General features: G+C 44.7%; 1 long non-coding RNA gene across 1 annotated transcript in view; it reads right to left on the minus strand.

Moving 5' to 3' along the window:
• Nucleotides 1–654: 654 nt before the first annotated feature.
• LOC143784925 (uncharacterized) overlaps nucleotides 655–23,245 on the minus strand; it is a 38,778-nt gene continuing 16,187 nt past the window's right edge. Inside the window, exons 3-4 of the long non-coding RNA XR_013217915.1 lie at nucleotides 3,415–3,538; nucleotides 655–826 (exon numbers count right to left, since the gene is read on the minus strand). This is a non-coding gene — a long non-coding RNA (uncharacterized LOC143784925). The remainder of the gene's footprint in view (nucleotides 827–3,414; nucleotides 3,539–23,245) is intronic.

The following is a 23,245-nucleotide window of genomic DNA, read 5'->3' on the forward strand; positions in this document are numbered from 1 at the left end:
TACTTAATAAAATTTACTACTATTTGATGATCCCTGCAGTATTGCATGTCTCTTTTTTCTTTTTATAAAAAAAAAACATAGCACCACATTTGGCCACAGGTTATGTCTGGTATTGCAGATTAGCTCTATTTAAGTGAATGACCCGGAACTGCAATACCACACATGACCCATACATGGAGGTGGCGCTGTATTTGTAGAAATTCTACCACTATTCAATTAAATCAGTAACTAAACAGTATGTGTCAAGCTGTAAAGGAAGTGTGGGGTCCGAGTGCATGCCAGCCCAGTGATATAAGATACTTATTCCAACTCCAGTATCGTTGATCCATTTGCTGTTTCCATTCATGATGGACTGCGGAGTGCAAGTCAGAGACATTTCTTTTTTCACATTGACACATCGGAACCTTCACTAATGAAATCTGAGACTACGGCTGATAAAGCTTCCTCTGCCCCTCTCCCAGCAGAAACTCCCAGCACTGAATACTTCTGGCCAGTGAGCAGCACCGGACACCTGGTCTCATACTGCCCGATACTGAGCACTCTCCATTAAGGTGACTTCGTCCTCAGCAGATCCTTTTTTCGTAGGGAAATCATGTTGGCCAGGGACAAGACCATGCATAAAAAAGACGGACCTGCCAACCGGATACACAGATTTCTAATAAATAAATTTTATTACTTCAGTATCTCGTTCACATTGTTGAGGGATTGGAAGGCTTCTGCTGCATTTTCTTTCTGTAACCGTCAGGCCATTTTTATGATTGGACCCGCAACTTGTAGGCGATCCTCAGTCTCAACAAGGAAGATTTAAGTCCCGGGGATGCAACATCTGGAAGAGCAGAGAATTCTGATCAAAGAACAGTATAACGATTGTCAGACCCCATTACAGATCCCTTGGGGGCGGGCACTCAGATTTTCTACTGTCCTGATTGGTGTATCCCTATCCAGACAGTTTTCTGTCTCTGTAGGGAATATATTGACTCCAAAAACTTTTTTCTTAGACTGTTCTTTTAAGAAATTGAGTAGATTTTATGCAGATTTAAGGAGGTTTCCGATCATATGTAAAGTTTTAAGGGAAAAAATGTTGTTTTTTTAAAAAAAGTGTTTCTCCTTTTAAAGGGAACTGTAACATAAGTGTTAAACTATCCTATAAGAAGCAGCTCGATCACAGATTCTCAGTTAATTCTATGCTAAATTTTCGATGAAACTCAATTGAAAAACAAAACAATTGAAAGCCCAAAATACAGTGGGGCAAAAAAGTATTTAGTCAGTCAGCAATAGTGCAAGTTCCACCACTTAAAAAGATGAGAGGCGTCTGTAATTTACATCATAGGTAGACCTCAACTATGGGAGACAAACTGAGAAAAAAAATCCAGAAAATCACATTGTCTGTTTTTTTAACATTTTATTTGCATATTATGGTGGAAAATAAGTATTTGGTCAGAAACAAAATTTCATCTCAATACTTTGTAATATATCCTTTGTTGGCAATGACAGAGGTCAAACGTTTTCTGTAAGTCTTCACAAGGTTGCCACACACTGTTGTTGGTATGTTGGCCCATTCCTCCATGCAGATCTCCTCTAGAGCAGTGATGTTTTTGGCTTTTCGCTTGGCAACACGGACTTTCAACTCCCTCCAAAGGTTTTCTATAGGGTTGAGATCTGGAGACTGGCTAGGCCACTCCAGGACCTTGTAATGCTTCTTACGAAGCCACTCCTTCGTTGCCCTGGCGGTGTGCTTTGGATCATTGTCATGTTGAAAGACCCAGCCACGTTTCATCTTCAATGCCCTTGCTGATGGAAGGAGGTTTGCACTCAAAATCTCACGATACATGGCCCCATTCATTCTTTCATGTACCTGGATCAGTCGTCCTGGCCCCTTTGCAGAGAAACAGCCCCAAAGCATGATGTTTCCACCACTATGCTTTACAGTAGGTATGGTGTTTGATGGATGCAACTCAGTATTCTTTTTCCTCCAAACACGACAAGTTGTGTTTCTACCAAACAGTTCCAGTTTGGTTTCATCAGACCATAGGACATTCTCCCAAAACTCCTCTGGATCATCCAAATGCTCTCTAGCAAACTTCAGACGGGCCCGGACATGTACTGGCTTAAGCAGTGGGACACGTCTGGCACTGCAGGATCTGAGTCCATGGTGGCGTAGTGTGTTACTTATGGTAGGCCTTGTTACATTGGTCCCAGCTCTCTGCAGGTCATTCACTAGGTCCCCCCGCGTGGTTCTGGGATTTTTGCTCACCGTTCTTGTGATCATTCTGACCCCACGGGGTGGGATTTTGCGTGGAGCCCCAGATCGAGGGAGATTATCAGTGGTCTTGAATGTCTTCCATTTTCTAATTATTGCTCCCACTGTTGATTTCATCACTCCAAGCTGGTTGGCTATTGCAGATTCAGTCTTCCCAGCCTGGTGCAGGGCTACAATTTTGTTTCTGGTGTCCTTTGACAGCTCTTTGGTCTTCACCATAGTGGAGTTTGGAGTCAGACTGTTTGAGGGTGTGCACAGGTGTCTTTTTATACTGATAACAAGTTTAAACAGGCGCCATTACTACAGGTAATGAGTGGAGGAAAGAGGAGACTCTTAAAGAAGAAGTTACAGGTCTGTGAGAGCCAGAAATCTTGATTGTTTGTTTCTGACCAAATACTTATTTTTCACCATAATATGCAAATAAAATGTTAAAAAAACAGACAATGTGATTTTCTGTATTTTTTTTTCTCAGTTTGTCTCCCATAGTTGAGGTCTACCTATGATGTAAATTACAGACGCCTCTCATCTTTTTAAGTGGTGGAACTTGCACTATTGCTGACTGACTAAATACTTTTTTGCCCCACTGTATATGCATTTAAAGAGAATTGGAAATCGGGATTTCTATACCCCAAACTAATTTCATGTATGTAAAGACACGTTGCTGCTGAGAAAATCCTTACCTTGCAGATTTCTTTGTGCGAATATAGGATTTAATCAGGATTAAAGCCCCTTTACCTACATGCCACTAGTTAATGACAGGCTCCCTTTAAAGGAGAAAGAAGCCTTCAAAAATTTTTTGGCTATCCCTTTAAATTTAGCATTGAGTTAACTGAGAATCCATCAGTGAGCGGCTTCTGATGGGAGAGTTTAACACTTACCTTCCGTCCTCTAAGCTCCTTTTGGCTGATTTATTTCTACAAAGTTCAGTCCAACCATCCTATAGTCATAAATTGGCTATAAAAAGCTCAGAAGAAGGAAGATAATAAGTTATAAACTCTTGCTATCAAGATTTTATTTTGTGCAGTTAAAGATGAATAATCTACTAGACAAAGACAAAAAGATAAGACAGAAAAATGACTGTAAAAAAAAAGTGTGGACCTAATTTACAAGAAAATATTGCGACCGCTCCAAGCACCAGGAAAACTTTACGCTACCTGAATTTTCGAGGACAACCAAATGCCCCTACGGAGCTCTCATGGGTAAAGCAGTAGCGACGACAGTAACCCTGGTGGTTTCCACATGTCCATAAGGAGAACTTCAGGTCCTTACTGCTGCCAGCTGCAATAATAATGACTTTATTAAAGGGGAACTCCATCGACACTCTGATTTCTGTCACAGGATTAACAATGTTCCTAAGATACTGAGCCCTAGTACTAAAGCATCAGCCGCTCCATGTGCAAGTGTTGACAACCTGCCTCTCTACATAGTGTAAATCGATAGGAAGTTGTCACATCATCGCCCCATTTCCCAGCATAACTGATTAGCAGGGTGTGACTTTGAGTGGCAGAAACCTTATGTGTAATTGTTTTGTACCATCTGCATCCATTTCTAGAAGAGGACCCCGATGCGCGCTCTCAGTAATTGAGTGATGGACGCGTTTGAGCACATTTTTTCCATTGCTGTGAAAGTTCTGAAAATTGCTGAGTGAGAGCAAAGAAAGTGGCTAAAACTCTCGTGAGAAATATGTTCTACCACCCCCATAAATCAAGAAGTGGAGTTATCTGGCTTCCTTAAGAAGAAAACTTGTTAAAACATCCTAAAAAGTAGGCCGAGAAGCTCCTGGAACCATATGGACTCCAGAGCCACCATTTACGAGAAGTGCAATCTTCTTGAAATTTAGACCTAAAGCTAATTTTACAAACGACTCAAGGCTTGTGACCCAAAGGCTAATCTTAAAATGTAGTTTTGTCACCGAGCATTGAGAGGAGGAGGACTCTTGATGGATAAGTAGTTTATTAATGGATATGGAGTCCAAGTTTTAGAAATCTAGGAACCGAGAGTCCATCCAAGGTAGATGTTCTGAAGTGTCCTCCAGACATTCATTGCTGGTGTCTGACCATTCAATAAATGATGATCACAAAATGTAATTACTTTAAATCTGACTAGATGTTCTGCACAATAAATTCTGGTTAACGCAAATATATTTTCCAGTAATGGAATCATTTTGGAGGTCTTCCATATGTTTGAGGGTCATGACCCAATGTCAAGAAAAGCCTTAAGATCTCAAAGTTTAGCAGATGAGTGGAGAAAGTGATAGGAAGTGGATCTGTAGCTACAAGGGATGTGATACCAGTTTACACTGGACCTGTCACATGCCAAAAATTTGGAATTTTGTTACCTGGTGTAAATGCCGCTGTTCTCCTGAATCCAGCATTGCTTTTCTTTCGTTCCTGCTCCTCTACATTCCTGAGATGTGACCTCCTCTTTCATGCACACTTGGCCAAAAGACAAATTTATAGACAAGGAAGATGGGGCCGTATCTCGGGAACGGAGAGGAGCAGGAACAAAAGAAAAACATCGCCAAATTCAGGAAAACAGCAGCATTTATACGCTAGGTAACTAGGGTTGAGCGAAACGGATCGGTCATTTTCATAAGTCGCCAACTTTTGGCAAAGTCGGGTTTCATGAAACCCGACCAGATCCCAGCATGGGATCGGCCATGCGGTACGCGATCTTTGTGCCAAAGTCGCGTTTCATATGATGCTTAAAGCGCCATTTCTCAGCCAATGAAGCTGCACGCAGAGTGTGGGCAGCGTGATGACATAGGTCCTGGTCCCCACCATCTTAGAGAAGGGCATGGCAGTGATTGGCTTGTTTTCTGCGGCTTCACAGGGGCTATAAAGGGGCGTTCCCGCCGACCGCCATCTTACTGCTGCTGATCTGAGCATAGGGAGAGGTTGCTGCAGCTTCGTCAGAAGCAGGGAGAGCGTTAGGCAGGGTCCATTAACCCCAAAACCGCTTGTGCTGTAGCGATTTCCACTGTCCAACACCACCTTTTCTTTGCAGGGACAGTGGAGGCAAGATTTCTGTGCAACAGCTCTGTAGCTTATAAGGCTCCCTGATAGCTGCATTGCTGTGTGTACGCCGCTGTGCAAACCAACTGCTTTTTTAAAAGCACAAATCCTGTTGCTCCTTCCTTTCTGCACAGCTATCTTGTTTGTTTGTCCTCATTTTTTGTGTGCAGCAGTCCTTTTTATTGCTGCCTGCCATACTTTTCAGAGATTATTGTAGGGAGATAGTGATTGTAGTACAGTCCCTTTTTTTTTATTATTATTATCTTCCAGCCACTTTCAGCCCCTGAAACTGTGTAGTGTAAAACAGTGGGCCTGTATTTTTCTGCACTGTCCCACACCTAAAAAGGGAGATTTATATTGCCAATCAGTGCATCTGTGCTTGTGCTGTCTGTGGTATCTGTCTTTCATTTTGTGCCACAGAAACTATACTGTGATATAGTGGGCCTGATTAAATCACTTGTCTCCCATATAAAAAAAAATTTAAATAAAGGGAGAATAATCTTGCCAAATCTGTGCATCTGTGCCAGTGCTGTCTGTGGTATCTGTCATTCATTTTTTGCCACAGAAACTATACTGTGACATAGTGGGCCTGATTAAATCCTGCATTCTCCCACACATAAAGAGGGAAATTTCTATTGACAGTGTGTGCATCTGCATCAGTCCTGTTAGTGGCATATCTGCCAGCCTCTTTCTGCCAATCAAACTGTGTAGTGTAATCCAGTGGGCCTGATTGTTCCCTGCATTCTCCCACACATAAAGAGTGAGATTTCTATTGCCAGTGTGTGCATCTGCGTGCGTCAGTCCTGTTCGTGGCATATCTGCCAGCCTCTTTCTGCCAATCAAACTGTGTAGTGTAATACAGTGGGCCCCATTTTTTCCAGCATTCTCCCACACATAAAAAAGGGAGATTTAAATTCACAACAAGTTTACGTACACCTTCTACCTGCTTGTACAGGACCACATAATGGTTGTTAGTTTGGTTAAATTTTTCCAAGAATGAGGAAGTCTGGTGGAAGAGGTCGTGGCCGTGGGCGGTCATTGCCAGCTGGTAATGATGGTGGTGGTGGAGCATCTGGTGGTAGTGGGAAAAGCAAAATAGCACCTAAGGCTCAAGTTGTTGAGCCAGCGGCATCGTCTGGCTACACAAGGCCTCGAAGGCTCCCTTTTCTGGGAGTAGGAAAACTGCTTTTAAAGCCGGAGCAGCAGAAACAAGTTTTGGCTTTCATTGCTGACTCTGCCTCTAGCTCTTTCGCCTCCTCCTCGGAAAGTACCAAATGTAAAAGCAGTCAGTGGATGTTCCTGGTCAGGGACAAGTCGCTTCTTTGTGTTCTTCACCCAGAACAACAGAGAAGGATACTTCAGGCGACACAACAGGTTACTCCATGGAGCTATTTACACATACCATTCCTGGGTTAGAAAGTGAAATTGTTAACAGGCCATGCCCATTACAAGATGAATCGGACATGGAGTGCACAGATGCACAGCCAGATTATTATGCTGTTCCTTTGACTCAGATCAGAACATTGCCCTCGCAGTGTACTGATCCAGAATCTGACCCTGATGACACTATTAAGCCCCATCACGAACACTATAGCACCGGCTTACACGGTGACCCACAGGAAGATGCCCAGGACATAGAAGAGGAGGTCATAGATGACACAGTTGTTGACCCCGATTGGCAGCCATTGGGGGAACAGGGTGCAGGCAGCAGTAGCTCTGAAGCGGAGGAGGAGGAGCCGCAGGAGGCATCAACATCACAACAGGTTCCATCTGGCAGGCCCGTATCTGGTCAAAAACGTGTGGCAAAACTAAAACCAGTTGTAGGACAGCGTGGCCATCCGGTTAAAGTAGCTCAGTGTGCAATGCCTGAAAAGGTATCCGATAGTAGGAAGAGTGCAGTCTGGCATTTTTTTAACCAAGATCCAAATGATCAGTGCAAAGTCATCTGTAAGAAATGCTCAAGGACCTTCAGCAGAGGTCAGAATGTTAAAAATCTAAATACAAGTTGCATGCATAGACATTTAACCACCATGCACTTGCAAGCCTGGACTAACTACCAAACGTCCCTTAACGTTGTAGCACCCTCTCGCAATGAAGCTAGTCAGCAACGCTACATCCCTTCCCTCACTGTAAGCCCACCGTTTACCACACCACCTGCAGTAAATGTGGCGGTTTCGTCGCAAGGCCAAAGCCGTCAGGGAATCACCAGGTTCGTGGTAGGAAACACTGTATGTAGGGCAACAGCAAGAATACCATCACCAACACTCTCTCAGTCTGCCATGTCCACCGACACCCCCGCTAGTTCCACCCTATGCAGCTCTCCAGTCCAGCTCACCCTACATGAGACTCTCGTTAGGAAAAGGAAGTACTCATCCTCGTATCCGCGTACACAGGGTTTGAACGCCCACATTGCTAGACTAATCTCGTTAGAGATGATGCCCTACCGGTTAGTTGAAACCGAAGCTTTCAAAGCCCTGATGGACTACGCTGTACCATGCTACGAGCTACCCAGTCGACACTTCTTTTCGAGAAAAGCCATCCCAGCCCTCCACAAGCATGTAAAAGACCGCATTGTCCATGCACTCAGGCAATCTGTGAGTAGAAAGGTGCACCTGACAACAGATGCATGGACCAGTAGGCATGGCCAGGGGTGTTACGTCTCCATCACTGCACACTGGGTTAATGTGGTGGATGCAGGGTCCACAGGGGACAGCAATATTGGGACAGTTCTTCCTAGCCCACGGTCTAGGAAACAGTTGGCTGTAGGCGTTCGTACCCCTCCTCCTCCTCGTCCTCCAGCAGAAGTGAGAGCTCGTCCACAGACCGCAGTCGCACGACCAGTCCATCCGCAGCTGCCACTGTTGCACATGAGGTGTCCCATTATGGAACAGCTAGTGGCAAGCGTCAGCAGGCTGTATTAGCAATGAAGTGTTTGGGGGACAACAGACACACCTTACCGAAGTACTGTCCGAGTTCTTGCAGCAAGAAACTCAGTCATGGCTGGGCACTGTACATCTTGAGGCAGGCAAGGTAGTGAGTCATAACAGAAGGAACTTTATGGCTGCCATAGCCCTTTCACAACTGAACACATTCCTTGCCTGGCTCACACCTTAAACCTGGTGGTGCAGTGCTTTCTGAAAAGTTATCCGGGGTTACCCGACCTGCTCCTGAGAGTGTGCAGACTTTGCTCGCACATTCGCCGTTCGCCCGTACACTCCAGCCGTATACAGAACCATCAGCGGTCTTTGCAACTTCCCCAGCATTGCCTAATCATCGACGTTGCAACAAGGTGGAACTCCACACTGCACATGCTTCAGAGACTGTGCGAACAGAGGCGTGCTGTTATGTATTTGGGAGGATACACATACACGGGCAGGCAGTTGGATGGCAGACATGGAGTTGTCAGGTGTGCAGTGGTCGAAGCTACAAGACCTGTGTCAAGTCCTTCAGTGTTTTGAGGAATGCACACGGCTGGTTAGTGCAGACAACGCCATAATAAGTATGAGCATCCCCCTAATGCGTCTGCTGATGCAAAGTTTGACGCACATTAAGGAGCAGGCGTCTGCAGCTGAGGACGAGGGAAGCTTAGATGACAGTCAGCCATTGTCTGCTCAGGGAAGTCAACAGGACGAGGTGGCGGGCGAAGAGGAGGATGATGGGGATGAATATTTTTTGGATGAGGAAGCTTCTCAGGGGGCAACAGAAACTGCTGGCGTTGCAAGGCTGGGTTCTGTTTTTTTGAGGAAGACAAGTGACGTTGATTTGCCCGAAAGTGCTCCTCAACCCAACACATGCACAGATTTGACAACTGGAACATTGGCACACATGGCGGATTATGCCTTGCGTATCCTCAAAAGGGACCCACGCATTATTAAAATGATGACCGATGACGATTACTGGTTGGCCTGCCTCCTTGATCCTCGCTATAAAGGCAAATTGCAAAATATCATGCCACATGAGAACCTTGAACAAATATTGGCAACCAAACAAGCAACTCTTGTAGACCGTTTGATTCAGGCATTCCCAGCACACAGCGCCGGTGATGGTTTTCACACGAGCTGCAGGGGGCAACAGGGCAGAGGTGTTAGAGGTTCACAAATCAGAAGTGGCGTTGGACAGAGGGGTTTTCTGACCAGGTTGTGGAGTGATTTCGCAATGACCGCAGACACGACAGGTACTGCAGCATCAATTCAAAGTGAAAGGAGACATTTGTCCAGTATGGTTACTAACTATTTTTCCGCCATTGTCGATGTTCTCCCTCAACCGTCATTCCCCTTTGATTACTGGGCATCCAAAATAGACACCTGGCCTGAATTGGCCGAATATGCATTGCAGGAGCTTGCTTGCCCAGCAGCTAGTGTGCTATCAGAAAGAGTATTTAAAATAGGCAGGAATAAAAACTCAAAATGCACTGTACCAAATTGTTATGCACAGTAGGATTTCTAAACATTTGATATGTTTTAAAGAACTGAAAATGCTCATTTGTGGAATTTGCAGCATTAGGAGGTCACATTCACTGGACAAAAAAGCTATTTAACTCTAAAACATCCTAACAGGCCAAGTTACATGTTAACATAGGAACCTTTCTTTGAGATCACCTTCACAATTCTTGCATCCTTTGAACTTGTGAGTTTTTGGAGAGCTTCTGCTTGTATTTCTTTGCATGAAGTCAGAATAGCCTCCCAGAGCTGCTGTTTTGATGTGAACTGCTTCCCACCCTCATAGATCTTTTGCTTGATGATAATCCAAAGGTTCTCTATAGGGTTGAGGTCAGGGGAGGATGGTGGCCACACTGTTATGATACCCCAATGGCAGGGGGAAAAAATAACAAACGGACTAGCTCTCGGGTGATGGAAACTAAGTTGACCGTGACCTGAACCTGACACAACACTGGAAGTAGCCAGGGGATGTACCTACGATGCCCTAGACACCACGCGCCAGCCGGAGATCTAACTACCCCTATAAGAGGAATACACAGGCCTGCCTTACCTCCAGTGATGAACCCCAAAAGGTGATAGTAGCCCCCCACAGATATTGACGGTGAGTTCAGAGGAAATGACATACGTAGGATGAACAGCAGATTTAGCACAGTGAGGTCCGCTTACTAGATAGCAGAAGGACAGGAAAGAGTTACTTCACGGTCAACTTAAAAAACACTACTCAAAAAACACCATCCAGAAATTACTTTAAACTCCAGTGACAACTCATGCCACTGGAGTAGTGATTTCCGTCCACAAGAGCTTCCAGCACTGAAGAGTCACATTGCAGATAGCTGGACAAAAATAGCATTAACAAGAAACGAAATTCAACTTAGCTGAACTGGAACTTGAGGCAGGAGAATGCAACAGAATGCTACTGATACATTGTTGGCCGGCATAAGACTAACAGCCAAGCAGCCTTAAATAGGAAACTCCCCTAAAGGGTGGCGACAAGTAATCAGAGATGGAGGAAGGCACATAAGAGGCACTACCATAACAGACCACCGGGGGAGCCCACAAACTGAATTCACAACAGTACCCCCCCCTTAAGGAGGAGGCACCGAACCCTCACCAGAACCACCAGGGCGATCTGGATGAGCACTATGAAATGCACGAACCAAATCGGGAGCATGAACATCAGATGCTGTCACCCAAGAATTATCCTCCTGGCCATAACCTTTCCACTTAACCAGATACTGAAGTTTCCGTCTGGAAACACGGGAGTCCAAGATTTTTTCCACCACATACTCCAATTCACCCTCAACCAACACAGGAGCAGGTGGATCAGCAGAAGGAACAACCGGTACCTCATACCTCCGCAATAATGACCGATGGAAAACATTATGGATAGTAAAAGATGCTGGGAGGTCCAAACGAAAGGACACAGGATTAAGAACCTCCAGAATCCTATAAGGGCCGATAAACCGAGGCTTAAACTTAGGAGACGAGACCTTCATAGGAACAAATCGAGAAGACAGCCACACCAGGTCCCCAACACAAAGACGAGGACCAATACGCCGATGACGATTAGTGAACTGTTGAGTCTTCTCCTGGGACAACTTCAGATTGTCCACAACCTGTCCCCAAATCCGATGCATCCTATCAACCACAGCATCCACTCCAGGACAATCCGAAGACTCCAATTGACCGGACGAAAACCGAGGGTGAAACCCTGAATTACAAAAAAATGGAGAAACCAAAGTGGCAGAACTGGCCCGATTGTTAAGGGCAAACTCTGCCAATGGCAAAAAGTCAAGCCAATCATCCTGATCAGCGGACACAAAACACCTCAAGTAAGTCTCCAAGGTCTGATTAGTACGCTCAGTCTGGCCATTAGTCTGAGGATGGAATGCAGACGAAATAGACAAGTCGATGCCCATCCTGGCACAGAACGTCCGCCAAAATCTAGACACAAACTGAGTACCCCTGTCAGACACTATATTCTCAGGAATACCATGCAAACGCACCACATTCTGAAAAAATAGAGGAACCAACTCAGAGGAGGAGGGCAATTTGGGCAAAGGTACCAAATGAACCATTTTGGAAAAACGGTCACAAATCACCCAGATGACAGACATCCTACGAGAAACCGGAAGGTCAGAAATAAAGTCCATAGAGATGTGCGTCCAAGGCCTCTTAGGAATAGGCAAGGGCAACAACAACCCACTAGCCCTAGAACAGCAGGGCTTGGCCCGAGCACAAACATCACAAGACTGCACAAACATGCGCACATCTCGAGACAAAGAAGGCCACCAGAAGGACCTAGACACCAAATCCCTGGTGCCAAAAATTCCAGGATGACCTGTCAACGCGGAAGAATGAACCTCCGAGATAACTCTACTGGTCCAATCATCAGGGACAAACAGTCTACCAGGCGGACAGCGATCAGGCCTATCCACCTGAAACTCCTGCAAAGAACGCCGCAGGTCTGGGGAGACAGCTGACAATATCACCCCATCCTTCAGGATGCCGGTAGGTTCGGAATCACCCGGCGAGTCAGGCTCAAAACTCCTAGAGAGGGCATCCGCCTTCACATTCTTAGACCCAGGCAGATATGATACCACAAAGTTAAATCGGGAGAAAAACAACGACCAGCGCGCCTGTCTAGGATTCAGACGCCTGGCCGACTCAAGATAAATTAGATTCTTGTGGTCAGTGAGGACCACCACCTGGTGTCTAGCACCCTCAAGCCAATGACGCCACTCCTCAAACGCCCACTTCATGGCCAGAAGTTCCCGATTTCCCACATCATAATTTCGCTCAGCGGGCGAAAACTTTCGGGAGAAAAACGCACATGGTCTCATCACTGAGCAGTCAGCATCTTTCTGCGACAAAACTGCACCTGCTCCGATCTCCGAAGCATCTACTTCAACCTGGAACGGAAGCAACACATCAGGCTGGCGCAACACAGGAGCGGAAGAAAAGCGGCGCTTAAGCTCCTGAAAGGCCTCCACAGCCGCAGAGGACCAATTAGCAACATCAGCACCCTTTTTGGTCAAATCAGTCAAAGGTTTAGCAATGGCAGAAAAACCCGCTATAAATCGGCGATAGAAATTAGCAAAACCCAAGAACTTCTGCAGACTCTTCAAAGAAGTAGGTTGTATCCAATCACAAATAGCCTGAACCTTGACAGGGTCCATCTCCATAGATGAAGGGGAAAAAATATATCCCAGAAAGGAAATTCTCTGAACTCCAAAACTACACTTTGAGCCCTTTACAAAAAGAGAATTAGCTCGCAAAACCTGAAAAACTCTCCTGACTTGTTGAACATGAGATTCCCAGTCCTCCGAAAAAACAAGAATATCATCGAAATACACAATCATAAACTTATCCAGATATTCACGGAAAATATCGTGCATAAAGGACTGAAAAACGGAAGGAGCATTCGCGAGACCGAAAGGCATTACCAAATACTCGAAATGGCCTTCAGGCGTATTAAATGCGGTCTTCCACTCATCCCCCTGCTTAATCCGCACCAAATTATACGCACCACGTAGATCGATCTTAGTGAACCACTTAGCCCCCTTTATGCGAGCAAACAGATCAGTCAGTAAAGGTAACGGGTACTGGTATTTAACTGTAATCTTATTCAGAAGTCGATAGTCGATACAAGGTCTCAATGAACCATCCTTTTTACCCACAAAGAAAAATCCTGCCCCTAGTGGAGACAACGAGGGGCGAATATGACCCTTTTCCAAAGATTCTCTAATATACTCCCGCATAGCAGTATGTTCAGGTACAGACAAATTAAACAAGCGACCCTTAGGAAATTTACTACCGGGGATCAATTCAATAGCGCAGTCACACTCTCTGTGAGGAGGGAGAGAATCAATTTTAGGCTCTTGAAAGACATCATAAAAATCTGACAGAAATGCTGGGATCTCAGAGGGAGTAGATGAAGAAATGGGAACCAAAGGTGTATCCCCATGAATACCCCGACATCCCCAGCTCAACACAGACATAGATTTCCAGTCCAAGACGGGATTATGAATCTGTAACCATGGTAATCCAAGCACTAAGACATCATGTAGGTTGTATAACACAAGGAAACGAATAATCTCCTGATGGTCTGGGGTAAGACGCATAGTCACTTGTGTCCAATATTGTGGTTTATTGCTAGCCAAAGGTGTAGAATCAATACCCTTCAGGGGAATAGAAACTTCCAACGGCTCCAAATCAAACCCACAACGCTTGGCAAAGGACCAATCCATGAGACTCAGAGCGGCGCCAGAATCCACATAAGCATTCACAGTAACAGATGATAAGGTACAAATCAATGTCACGGACAAAAGAAATTTTGACTGCAAGGTACCTGTAGAAAAAGATTTATCAACCTTTTTATCAACCTTATTTATACGTTTAGAGCATGCAGATATAACATGAGCTGGATCTCCACAGTAGAAGCACAACCCATTTTTGCGCCTGTAATTCTGACGTTCGCCTCTAGACAAAACACGATCGCATTGCATATGCTCTAGTGCCTTTTCAGCGGTCACCGCCAAATGGTGCACAGGTTTTTTCTCAGAAGACACCGCCATATGGTGCACAGGTTTTTGCTCAGAAGATACCGCCATATGGTGCACCGATTTTTCCTCAGAAGACACCGCCATATGGTGCACAGATTTGCGCTCCCGTAAACGCCGATCAATCTGGATAGCCAATTTCATGACATCATTCAGACCTGTAGGCACAGGGAACCCCACCATGACATCCTTCACGGCATCAGAGAGACCTTCTCTGAAATTAGCTGCTAAAGCGCACTCATTCCATTTAGTAAGCACCGACCATTTACGGAATTTCTGGCAGTATATCTCAGCTTCATCTTGCCCTTGGGAAAGAGCTATCAAGGCTTTCTCAGCCAAACTCTCTAAATTAGGTTCTTCATAAAGCAACCCCAAAGCTTGAAAAAACGCATCTACATTTAACAACGCAGGATCCCCTGGCGATAATGCAAAAGCCCAACTTTGTGGGTCACCCCGCAGTAGAGAAATAACAATTTTAACTTGTTGTATATGATCACCAGCAGAGTGAGATCTCAGAGACAAAAACAATTTACAATTTTCTCTGAAACTCAAAAACCGGGATCTGTCTCCGGTAAAGTATTCAGGCAGAGGAATCTTCGGTTCAGACATTGGAGCAAGTATAACAAAATCTTGTAAGTTCTGTACTTTTGTCGCAAGGTTATTCAAACCTGCAACTAAACTCTGTGGATCCATGATTCAGATGGGTGTAACCCAAGCCATTCAGAGGTTAAGAGGAGAGGAGGAAAAAAAAAAAAAGGCTGAAGACTGCAGTTTAAGCAAGAAATACAATGAGCAACCAGGGTGCACTTTCAAACACAGAAAAAAAAAAAAAAAAACCTTTTCTCCTCCTTCCTGCTTTAGTGCATATTTTACACATAGATTTTTTACTGGCCGGCCAAACTGTTATGATACCCCAATGGCAGGGGGAAAAAATAACAAACGGACTAGCTCTCGGGTGATGGAAACTAAGTTGACCGTGACCTGAACCTGACACAACACTGGAAGTAGCCAGGGGATGTACCTACGATGCCCTAGACACCACGCGCCAGCCGGAGATCTAACTACCCCTATAAGAGGAATACACAGGCCTGCCTTACCTCCAGTGATGAACCCCAAAAGGTGATAGTAGCCCCCCACAGATATTGACGGTGAGTTCAGAGGAAATGACATACGTAGGATGAACAGCAGATTTAGCACAGTGAGGTCCGCTTACTAGATAGCAGAAGGACAGGAAAGAGTTACTTCACGGTCAACTTAAAAAACACTACTCAAAAAACACCATCCAGAAATTACTTTAAACTCCAGTGACAACTCATGCCACTGGAGTAGTGATTTCCGTCCACAAGAGCTTCCAGCACTGAAGAGTCACATTGCAGATAGCTGGACAAAAATAGCATTAACAAGAAACGAAATTCAACTTAGCTGAACTGGAACTTGAGGCAGGAGAATGCAACAGAATGCTACTGATACATTGTTGGCCGGCATAAGACTAACAGCCAAGCAGCCTTAAATAGGAAACTCCCCTAAAGGGTGGCGACAAGTAATCAGAGATGGAGGAAGGCACATAAGAGGCACTACCATAACAGACCACCGGGGGAGCCCACAAACTGAATTCACAACACCACACCATGAGTTTATCTCCTTTTATGCCCATTGCAGCCAATGACTCAGATGTATTCTTTGCAGCATGACAGCATGAGATAGTGCATTGTCAGCATGAAGATGCTTCTGCTCCTGAAGGCACATTTCTGCTTTTTATACCATGAAAGAAAGTTGTCAGTCAGAAACTCTATATACTTTGCAGAGGTCATTTTCACACCTTCAGGAACCTTAAAGGGCCCTACCAGCTGTTCTGGACCAAAACATGACTCCTCAACCTCCTTGCTGACGTCGCAGCCTTGTTGGGACATGGTGGCCATCCACCAACCATCCACTACTCCATCCATGTGGACCATCCGGGGTTGCTCGACACTCATCAGTAAACAAGACTGCTTGAAAAATAGTCTTCATGTATGTCTGAGCCCACTGCAACCATTTCTGCTTGTGATCACTGTTTAGGGGTGGCCGAATAGTAGGTTTTTGCACCAAAGCAAGCCTTTGAAGGATCCTACACCTTGAGGTTTGAGGGACTCCAGAGGCACCAGCAACTTCAAATAACTTTTTGCTGCTTTGTAATGGTATTTTGGCAGCTGCTCTCTTAATTCAATGAATTTATCTGGCAGAAACCTTCCTCAATATGCCTTTATCTGCATGAACTCTGTTTCAGTCATAAATCTCTTCATAGTATGATGATCACTCCTAAGTTTTCATGAAATATCTAATATTTTCAAACCTTGTCCAAGGCATTGCACTATTTAACACTGTTCAGCAGCAGATAGATCCTTTTTATTTCCTATATTGCTTGAAACCTGTGGCCTGCTTAATAATGTGGAACATCATTTTTAAGTAGTTTTCCTTTAATTAGAATCACCTGGAAAACCAATTATCACATGTATTTAAGATTGATTTCAGTGATCCATTGAGCCCTGAGATACAATACCATCCATGAGTTTATTTGAAAAACAAATTGATTAAATCTTTATGACACTTAAATCCAATTTGCATAATAATTTGGAACACAGTGTATTTAGTTTTTTGGAGTACTTACTGTCTGCGGTCCCTCCTTCCAATTGTCCTCCACCGAGCACACCAATGCTGCCTGTGTACTCCTGCCACATAATGGAAGCTGCATAGCACCTTGGTGTTGCCCTGTGTTATTTTCCAGAGCTTCAATCTTCAGGCTTTCGGCCTTTATTTGTAATATTAAACTGCATTTGGCCTACTACTGTGGTTGGGCCCTTAAAACGGTGTCTGCCGCTCCTGTGTTTTATTCTCCACTAAACAAACCAATGCCGCCTGGTTAGTCCTGTTACCAATTTTGAACTGCATTTATCCCACTTTATTATTTGGGCCTATATCTGTGTTTCATCCTCATCCTGCCCATTGCCCAGCCAGTGCTAGATGACTCTTGTGGTACATTGACCCAGACCACTACATTCCCCTTGCACGCTACACAGCCACAATCTGACCCTGCTGAAAGTCAGGCTCCGCTTCCCGCATACTATACCACCTTACACAGGGACAAAGAGAAAGGTGCAGAAGAAAGTGCATACTCATTGACGACGTCACAGGCACAGGGCCCGCAGAAGTGTCGCTGCCGGTGGGAGGCGCCCCCGCCATGCAAACACACCGCCATACTTTGAGGGGCCCTGTGCCAGTGCCAATGCGAACGAGTGCCCCCCCCCCCTGCTTGCTCAGGATCACAGCACTTGCAAAGTGGAAATACTTACCTCTCACTGCTCCACCGCCGTGACGTAGTGCACCTTTCCTGGGCCCACTAAAAACTTGAACCGGCCCTACCCCCACAACTTTAGCCAAATGACCTCCAATTTCCAATGCCTAACTATTATTATAAAGTTAATTAAGATTGACAAGCTTCACAACCAAGAATGGATGTTTTTGCCATCAAAATGGGCACTGTAGGTGTTTTCCTGGCCCCCACTCACTGCCGACTATGCTTCCCCATTGACTTGCATTGGGTTTCGTGTTTCGATCGATCCCCGACTTTACGCGATTATCGGCCGATTGCACTCGACTCGACTTTTGAGATAGTCGGGTTTCGCAAAACCCGACTCGACCCCCAAAAAGTTAAAGTCGCTCAACTCTATAGGTAACAAGATTACATTTTAATGCCGGTGTGCTAACCAAGTGTCTTCGGCATGCTCGAAAAATATGTTGGAGTCCCCGCAGCTGCAATTCTCGCTTGTGTTCTCTTATCACTACTGCTCAGTAATTTTTGAATAAAAGATGTATTTAAAAATCTACATTCTGTTTTTGCTTTTTTCTCCAAACAAAAGGGATACAAGAAGGAAAAAAACAATAAGACCACAATATTGTTTGAGGACACTGTTGTTTTTTTATGGTCCAAAACCAATCTGCATCCTGCAAGAAAAATAAAGGTTCCTTCTAGGAGGTCACTCTTCTTTCTTTTGGTGGGATCCCTTTCTCCAGATGTCAAAACTTTGAATAGCGACTCGAATTTTAGATTTAATCCTCATGCTCCAATTCTGGAAAAAAAATCTGCCAACGTTAGTCTGAACAGGGACTATAGTGAATATTTTCTTGGAGATCTGGAAATTTCCAAGCACAATATTCTGAGGTTTTCACCAGTGTCAACTCATGGGTCCTCACAGATTAATCGTTGATTCTATGTGTCCCTCATGAATCCACAATACAAAGGGTTGTCCACCATGAGTTGTCCACCATGACTCCACCGTGCACGAGGTGTAATGGCTTCCATGAAGGTCGTATGATAAAGGTATACAACTTCTATGGCAGGATAAATCTACATGATAAGCCCTACCTTACCCCAGGCAGGTGTCACGCTCCACAAATAACACATGCAGCTCTGCTACATCCAACAGAAGGCAGTCATGCTCTGAAGACAACAAGTATACGAACCAAGCAGCAGAATCGCAGTAAACAAGAGCAGCAGGGCCAGCGTCCCGAGGCAGCGCATGGTGGTGTGGTGCTGATGCCCAGATGATCACACTGCCCCTGCATTTATCCCCTGATACCATACAATAGAAGGGAGGGGGCAGCGTGCCAGGGCTCAGATAATGCACAGTGTCACTCCGTGCCCAGTCTAGACAACAAGCAAGCTGGATTTCTACATGTTCCGAAGAGAAATGGGTCAAAACAGACTTTTTTTTGTACTCGGAAAATGCAAAAAAACCCATCAATATTTCAGAAAATTTGAATTTAACCAGTTGTTGTAATAATTAGTGCACTGTGTATGATCAGCTCCTGTCTTGGTGACGGGTGGTCCAGTAAGGAGTGGCTGGAGACCATCTTTGTGAGAACATAGTGTCCTGGAGCCCTCAGGTGGAGCAATGTTGACAATAATTACAAACCCAGTAGGTTACATTCCCATTAGGCATCTCCACTGTGAATCTCCCGTAGCGGTAATTGATTCTGCGAATAACGCTGCGGCTTTTTCTGCTGCAGATATCATTGCAAGTTAATAACTGGGGGATCCGCACATTTTAATCTTTTGCATTGCAAAGGTTGAAATTCACGAGTACATCTGCAGCATAAATTGACATGTTGCGCCTCTCACCCGGAGTGAGTGCATTCTGCAGCATGCGTTGTCATATGATTCTGCTTTAAAATGCAGCAGGTTTTCCATAAGTGTATGTTTTTGCACAATGGGAGCATAGCCTTGCAAAGAAGCCTATCTAGGTGATGCATTTGCCCTGGGTACATCTGATTGGACTGTCCGGCTGCCTGATGTGGTGGGTTGAAGTGTCTCCCAGGTGACTGCATTTCGCTTGCTCCCCCTTGGCCATTCTCCAAACTGTGGAAAATGCCGACTCCCTAGATTGAATTGCCTTTCAGGAACTAGCACAATTGAAGCAATTCGGGGTCAGGGCAACGTCAACATCACTTCTGCGTTGCACAGATGGAATACACTGCTATATAAGTATCAGAAGAGAAGAATATATGGCTTGGTATCAGTACTGATAATGGTTCTTTTTATATATTCATGTACTGATAGTGGTTATGGTAATGTATTTATATACCAATAGTGATTATGCTGCTATATTTCTGTACTTTTGGTTCATCTGTTAATGAATTTCTGTACTGATGGTGGTTCTGGTGATGCATTTCAGTACTTTCAGTACTTTTGTATTTATGTACTGTTGATTGTTCTAGGGCTTCTGATGATGCATTTCTGTATTTTTTGTTGTTCAGGTGATATACAGTGGGGGAAACAAAGTATTTAGCCAGCCACCAATTGTGCAAGCTCTCCCAATTTAAAAGATGAGAGAGACCTGTAATTGACATCATAGGTAGACCACAACTATGACAGTCAAAATTGAGAAAACAAATTCAGAAAATCATCTTGCCTGATATGGCAAGATTTATTTTGCCTATTATGGTGGTAAATATGTATTTTGTCACCTAAAAACATGCAAACTTTCTGGCTCTCACAGACGTGTATCTTCTTCTTTAAGAGGCTCCTCTGTCCTCCATTCATTACCTGTAGTAATGGCTCCTGTTTGAACTTGTTATCTGTATAAAAAGAAACCTGTCCACAACCTCAAACAGTCACACTCCAAACTCCACTATGGTGAAGACCAAAGGCAATTAAATGAGCATTTGAAGAATGGCGCCATTTTTTGGAGGGAACACTTCACCCAGTCATGGTGATCACAGATCACAAAAATCTGTTGTATTTAGAATCTGTGAAGCGTCTCACACCTAGGCAAGCTAGGTGGTCTCTGTTCTTCGCCAGGTTCAATTTCTATATTACGTATAGGCCAGGAAGCAAGAATGTCAAGGCTGATGCGTTATCCCGCTGTTTTCCGGGGGGTGGGGATAATTGTGAGCCAGGTCCTATACTACAGAAGGGTGTAATTGTCGCCGCAATTAATTCGGATCTTGAGAGAGAGGTGGTAGAGGCGCAGGGGGACGCCCCAGCAGCCTGTCCTTTAGGTAAACTTTATGTTCCTGCTAATCTTCGTCTTAGGGTCATCAATGAACATCATGATTCGGTTTTGGCCGGACACCCTGGAAGTAAAGTTACCACGGACCTTCTCACTCTGCGTTTTTGGTGGTCTGGGGTAAATCATGATGTACAGGAATATGTCGCTGCCTGCAGTGTGTGTGCGCATTCCAAGACCCCTCGTACTCGCCTGTCTGGGTCTCTCCAACCTCTGGAGATGCCCAATAGACCTTGGACCCATTTGTCAATAGACTTCATCACTGACTTGCCGGTTTCTGAGGGTAATACAGTTATTTTAGCCGTAGTTGACAGATTTAGCAAGATGTCACATTTTATTGCCTTTCCCGCGTTACCTAATGACAAGACTCTGGCACAGATCTTTATCAAGGAGGTTGTGAGACTGCATGTGTTCCTTCAGATATTGTGTGAGACCATGGGGTGCAAATTATTTCTAAGTTTTGGAGGGCTTTTTGCAGCCGGCTGGGGATTCATTTGTCGTTTTCTTCAGCTTTTCATCCTCAATCCAATGGTCAGACTGAACGTGTAAATCAAAATCTTGAAACTTCTCAGGTGTTTCATTTCAGAAAATCAGGAGGACTGGGTTAAGTACTTACAGTTGGCAGAGTTTGCAATAAACAACTGTACTCATGAGTCTACTGGTAAGTCCCCATTTTCAGGGCATATGGTTCTCATCCTCAATTCAGTTCATTTAATAGGAAGGATTCCTCAGGGGTTCCTGAAGAGGAGAGGTTTTCTTAATCCATCACGTCCGTATGGCAAGGGGTTCTTGATAAATTAAAGAGGATGAGTTCCAGATATAAGAATGCGGCTGATCGGAGACGTATGGAAGGTCCGGACCTATGTGTGGGTGATTGAGTTTGGTTGTCCTCAAAGAATATTAAACTGAGAGTTCCCTCGTGGAAATTGGGCCCTAGGTTTATTGGCCCTTATAGGATTGTGGCCGTCGTCAATCCTGTTGCATTTTGGCTGGCTTTACCTCAGTCGTTTAGGATCCATAATATTTTTCATCGCTCCTTACTCAAGAGGTTTGTGGCGTCACCTAATCCATCACCTTTACCTCCCTCTCCGGTCCTTGTTGATGGAAATCTCGAGTTCCAGATAGCCAGGGTCATGGATTCTCGATTTGTTCGCCGGTCTCTACAGTATCTAGTACATTGGAAAGGGTACGGTCCTGAGGAGAGGATGTGGGTACCTGCAGCCGATGTCCCTGAGGTTAGGTTAGTCAGGGCATTTCATACAGCTCATCCTGAGAAACCTGGTCCTGAGGTTCTGGAGGTACCTCGTAGAAGGGGGGGTACTGTCACGGGGCTACTGCGACAGAGAGGTTCCAGAGAACCGCAGCACTCTGGGCCTCGTTCACACACGGTGAACAGAAGCTCTTCTGAATTCTGACCTGGCTGTCTTGTACCTACGCATTAAGTGTGATCTATAGAATAAATCGATCTCCACTATGGTACTGATATAAAACAATCAATTTTGTGGATCCTTTTGTGGATTTGTACCTTTCTTACATGTAGTAATTCAATTTTTTATGTTTTTATTACTATGTTTAATAAAATTGATTGTATTATATCAGTACCATAGTGGATATCGATTTATTCTATAGATCACACTTAATGTGTAGGTTCTAGTTGGATGGTACATATACCCTTCGTTTGGGAGGGATTTGCTATTGTGGTATATTGAGCAACTGTGTGTGAATATACTGGCTGTCTTGTGCCAGCAAGGCAGGAGTTAAACCTTGTTGCTGAAGTTGCTGAGAGCTTGGTTTCTCAGCTGAATTGGTTTTGGTAATCTCCTCTCCTATATAGACTCAGCTTTGACTACAACTGTTGTCAGTGATCAGTTATGCTCCCTGGCTTGAAGTGGGAAGCAGCATGGTGTTAGGAGCTTGGAGGTTTATTTACAGAGATTGTTGTCTGCTGTTTTGGTTGCATGTTAAACCTGTTTTCCTTCCTAAGTTTTTTCCTCCCTCTTCCCTTCTCTGTGTTTCCTCTGTGGCTGTGTGAGCATTTGGTGAGTTTGAGATTTTAGTTACCTTGTCTGCATACCCTGTTTACTTGTCATATTAATCCACTGGTGCAGTCCTCCTCCCTGGGGGGGGGAGAGGGGGCCACTGATAGGGCCTGCACAGGAGACAGGGATACGCTGGCGGCTCAGGCCTCCTAACCATTATAGGTACCCCTGAGATAAGGGTAAGCCAGGGCCCCTTTATAGTGGCAGGGACAGGTGTGAGTCCCAGTATGCCGTCCTGCCCCTTTATCACCGTTAACGGCGTGAGATCCCCGGTCTGGTGTTCACTGGTTGGGCCCAGTCCTTTTGTCTGCCCTTAGTCACAATGAGGTCAACATTGACACATGGTAAAGTTTTAATATTATACAGTGTAGGACTGTCCCGATCAG

Source organism: Ranitomeya variabilis, chromosome 7 (assembly GCF_051348905.1).
Source record: "Ranitomeya variabilis isolate aRanVar5 chromosome 7, aRanVar5.hap1, whole genome shotgun sequence".
NCBI lineage: Eukaryota > Metazoa > Chordata > Amphibia > Anura > Dendrobatidae > Ranitomeya > Ranitomeya variabilis.